Raw genomic sequence first — 5,309 nt, forward strand, 5'->3', positions numbered from 1 at the left:
AATTCTTCAATCGAGTCACTAAAATACAATGCTATGTTACTCCAATTCTTTTTTTGTTGTACTTTAGTTCACGTTTTGAAAGACAAACTCTACAGAGTATAGACAGTCAACTGCATAGTGACTTGATCGTCGAAGCTCCGTAAACTGAGAGCAGCATGTCCCTATGTTATTTTTCGGCTTTTTCCCCTAAATTAGAAGGGTCAATTCAGTAAATTACGACCAGCCAAAGATGTTTCTTGTTTGGGACTCCCACAAGCCTCACAACAGCTCTGTTCGGAGAGGGAGAAGGCACAACCCGTTAGGGAGCGGGAGATTGCTCCATCAAGCACCACTATGCACCAATGGAAACGAACATACATATGAGTGGTGCATGATGACATGACCCGAAAACAGTACAGTTTGATACTGATTAAGGTGCCGAGCAGTGAACGAAATGAACATATCAATTGTCTCGGACATACATATGGGTGGTGCATGCCTAATTTGCTAAGCATACGACATAGTCCAACTAATAATAGTTTGATACATGTAGGTTCCATGTAAAATTTGAACCTATCAGCTCTTGCGCAAGGCAAGAGGCACAAGACGGTCCTACGCTAACGACTTCAAGCCCAAGCCCCACATATCGAGTTACAGCAACGACACTGTTAACTGGCTGAAGAGGAGAAGCACTTTGCCGGCGCAACTTTGACGAGTAAATTGGTGACCCCTACACCTTTTGCAATGATGAGGCCCGAGATAAGTGCCTCGTACTCCGGCTCATTGTTGGTGGTAGGGAAGGTCAAGACTAGAGCGTAATTCAGCGGCTCCCCTTCCGGTGGGATTAAGACACATGATGCCCGTGCAGTGGAGGACCCATCAGTCATTAAGATCCATGGCTTGTCTGTAGGTTGCCTTGCCTATAAAGGCTCCACATCCCCACCGGTGACTTCACTAATAAAATCTGCCAAGGCCTGAGCCTTGATTGCTGTCCTCGCCTCTCGGTTTATCCATCTACCTCCGCCTAAGCTTCCGAGCAAGGATTGAGTTCCATCTACGGCTTGGCTTCCGGGCCTTGAAGTGTGTTTCTCTCGGCTTTGCGAGGCCGTGATCCATACCACTTGAGTCTTCCGGGATTCGCAATGGCTGGACCTATTAAATTGGCTTTAGGGCAAATTTCATGGTTTTGGGCTTAAACTACGCGCACGTGTTGGGAGAATCAAAATGGCCTTACCCTCGTGGGCATGACAACGTTTGATCAACTAATAGCTACACATACGTCTCTATGCATATCGTCAAGGAAACCCAGCTGTCGGTTAGACTTGTGGATGTCCTAGACGTGGCACTCAATGTTCTTTTCCGGTGAGGAAGGTTGGTAATTCCACTACTCATATAGCTCTTGGAACAGTGTCCTGGCACGCTTGGTGACCGACTTCCTGCCACGTGTAAGCCAGAGGGGAGTTGCGTTGTTTTAGGAGTAACACAATGTTAAAAATGCTCATGAATTGTGACGACTTTTTTCTATTTCCGATTTCATTCATCAGTTAAAATCTCTGTCAATTGCAGGTACCTAAACTGGAAAGGACAAGACGAAAGCTCCCCCCATGAACAAAGATAGGCTCATAATTAAGCAAGATGTTCCGACAAGGAGAGTCTGTTATCATCGTACTTAGGAACCAAAAGTAACTTGCGAGCGATCTCCCTTATCTTTTCATTTGATGAGTAGATGTTTAGATACTAAGACTTGTTGCTCGAGGATCTGTAGTATGCTTTTACGTTGTTGTTTGTGAGTGAACTCTGTACCTTCTTATATTATTAGTGGGATTGACTCGTGCGATGCACGGATATAAAATTTTAGAACTATAACTTCTCTATCATGTAAATTTTTCATTCTTTTATGACGATGATGATGATAATGCCACTTATTGTAAAAAGATGATATGAGACTATTACAGAAGAATATGTGGATTAATTCAAGGTGAAAATTTGAATTGTTATTCGTTAAAAGAATCATTACAATATATACTAATAGTAAAATTCATTATTAGTTAAATATAAAATGATTTTACAGTTTTCATTATATGAAATGCTTCTTTACATATATATATAGATATGTGTGAATTGTTAAGCATCATTTTAAGAACTAAATGAGCATACATAATACATATGGTGCCACAAAAATAATAAAAATAAAATAATTATGAACAAATTCCATATTTTTCAACTATAAAAATTGGCAAAAATGAACTAAATGAGCATACATAATACATATGGTGCCACAAAAATATTAAAAATAAAATAATTATGAACAAATTCCATATTTTTCAACTATAAAAATTGGCAAAAATGATTTTATTTTTTAAAGAGTGACAAACTATAAATTTTTTAAAATTGTATTTATATTCTCCTTGGAATGTATGTTGGTCATGTAAGCATTATTTCTAGGACAAAGATTAATAATTTATTAATTGTGCTTTTCTGCATGTATGGATTCATCAGATGTAAATTGATATTATAAGAAGTTTTCATATTAACGTATCATAGAACTTATTTTGAACTTTATATATTATCTAAGGATTACTTTATAAATTGAAAGTACAAAAAAAATTGCACTACCTTTCTATTCATGAATTTATTGTTTAAAGGTACAAAAAAGTCAAATTTTAGCCTAATAAATTTTATATATTGATGAAAATAAAATATATTTTCTTTTGGAATTCCACGTAGTGACATGTGGCAAGCTAAAGAGAGTCCTATGACGCTCTTCTTTAGCTTAATATATAGATGCTCAAATCATACTATATGGTAAATATTTAGTAGTGACTTGTGTCTCTATGACTTCAATATTAATATCTTTGGTCTAGTTATGATTGTGGTTTGGATAGTTAATTTTAGATGGCATTACAAATTACCCTGTCATGATGCGGTAATTAACCTCTTAGATCCAATTAATGTTTTTTTTTTCCGGGAAATTGTAACTAGGGCTTCAGCCTCTCCGGGTTGCATTTTGGCATATTTCATTAATTATTTACCATATTTCATCTGCACTGATGGTAGTTTTGTTGTCACTACAAATGGAAATCCTCCGATCACACCAACCGTGATGACTCCAGGGGGACCGCTGGACCTGTCGTCGGTGTTACTCCGGAATAGCATCGTTTTTGTTGGGCAGCCCATTAACTCGCAGGTGGTTCGGCTGGTTATATTGCAGCTTGTAAATCTTACAGGTCACAACCATAGACGGAGTATCCTCGAAACAGAGAATTGAAGCGCCATAATCACCCCGGACAATTGTTTCAAGCCTCAACGATGCGATCTTAGGTGTTGTACTAAGAAAAAGAGGAAAAAAATGTAAATTAGGCTATAAATTTGAGCCAAAAGGCATGTAATTAGCTGATGGCAGTTTAATCTCGAACTTCTTCTTCTTCCCATTTTCCCCTCATTATTCATTTGTGATGAGAAAGGCTTAACACAGCCCCCATATAATATATATATATATATATATATATATATATTATCTCACTTACTTTCTGATTAAGATTTGGACTCCAAGGAGAGCTGTATTCCTGTATTTACAATAAAGATTTTCGCAAATTCAGATCCTAAAAACCATTTTGTATTCTTTTGGCGAAGAATCATTTTCTTCACAGAAGAAAGCTATAAAGACTATCCATATGGTCTAATTTTGAATCGGAAATTAAGAGTAATTGGATTGAGGATCATGGCGGGTGCAGAAATGAACACTGACTAACTGTAAGATACAAAATATGTCTTTTGCAGCCAGACGGGTGTAGCTGGCAACGCGCTTCTCTCTCATTCTTGTCTTTTGCTATAATAATGGAAAGCAAGATGTCACTCCATTCTTATCTTCTGCATATATAAAATATATTTTTTATTACACGAGAAAATATCGCGATTGAAATGCAAAACGCACGGTTCATTTGGGAAAAAAAACTGGCCGGGGTCTCTTGTGGCCTTCCTTCCTTTAGATCATGGTGACAATAAAAGGAAAATCTTGGTAGTCTAATTATATGATTTTGAATGAATCTTATTGGCCAAATTCAAAGTCTGTCCCCCTCCCAATTAATTGAAAGGAACTTTAATTATGAATTAAAGAACAAAAAGTTAATTATTACTTTGATACTCGAAAGAAAAATTTGTCATTGCCTTGAGTCCCACAAAGATATTTGTAAATAAAATAATTCTTCAACATTCATTCTTATCAGACAAATTAGTCCTTCATTAAAATGACAGTAAAAAGTTGCTCGTGTCACTTTTATTTTGGCTATAATAAAAATGAAAGTGAAGTTCATATTATTTATTTTTTAAAATTTAAACCAATATATTGTAAATTTAAGAAAATTATTCCGACTTTTCTTGTAACTTAAAATCTAATTAATCATGTCCACACGCCCAACTCCGACTAAAATTAGAAGCTGTCCCGGTGGCAAGCCATTAGACACTCCAACTAGCTGTAGGTTACCGGTAGATATACTTACACAACGCTAGCCCCAGTTTGAGAGTTTCAAAATGCGCCTCGTCTAAGTTCATATGGGGTTGATAATCGCAAGAGGTTTGGGGTGATGGTGTAAAACCATACATTACCACATAGTGTTGGAAGTTGAGAATTAATTATATGCATCTATATATATATATATATGTATGTAAATTACGAGAATATAATTTAACGACAGATTGAACCGCTTGTGGGTGGACTTTAATCACTTATAGAGCAGGAGTTCGAAGCTCACCACAAATACTTCGTTGCCACAGCAACCCAAGCTGATGCCCAAAAATGAGTGGCTAGTAAATAGAGAACATCGCATAACTTGACAAAATAGAAATAGATATTGATATTAGAAAAGTGTGGCGTATGTTAATTTGATAGTGAATATTATATCTCCCTTAAAATTAAATCACAATTTGGAAAATTAATCATACAAGTGTTTATGTAATTGACGGGCCTTAATTAGCTTTTGGTTTCTCCTGGTGAATAAGACAGACATTTGAGGAGCATCCAATGCAAACTAATTTCTCAGCATAAAAATAAAAAAAAAATTAAGTTAGTTGAGAGGATCATAACCTTGGGAAGTTGGGAATGGCAACGTTGTCATGCGTCTGTCTGTTCGTCCATTGATGTTGTGTTTGTGGATCATATGAGTAATAAAACCACAGAACGTGTAAGTGGCATAATAAGAAGTATTATCCTACTTGTATTTTGACTTTCAAGTTGTCTTATTATCAACGACAATGACTCATTTTGTATGATCATGAAAAATTGACTAGAATGTGGTGCCAAATGCAAGTAGATCAAGCACAACATGTAGAAC

At 36.3% G+C, this 5,309-nt stretch overlaps 1 long non-coding RNA gene across 1 annotated transcript; it reads left to right on the plus strand.

The window, feature by feature from the left end:
* The first annotated feature begins 658 nt into the window (after positions 1 to 658).
* On the plus strand, positions 659 to 1,915 carry LOC116203152. Its single transcript, XR_004156217.1, has 2 exons — positions 659 to 1,350; positions 1,546 to 1,915. It is a non-coding gene; the product is annotated as an uncharacterized LOC116203152 (long non-coding RNA).
* Positions 1,916 to 5,309: the final 3,394 nt, after the last annotated feature.

This window comes from Punica granatum, chromosome 4, assembly GCF_007655135.1.
Source record: "Punica granatum isolate Tunisia-2019 chromosome 4, ASM765513v2, whole genome shotgun sequence".
Lineage (NCBI taxonomy): Eukaryota > Viridiplantae > Streptophyta > Magnoliopsida > Myrtales > Lythraceae > Punica > Punica granatum.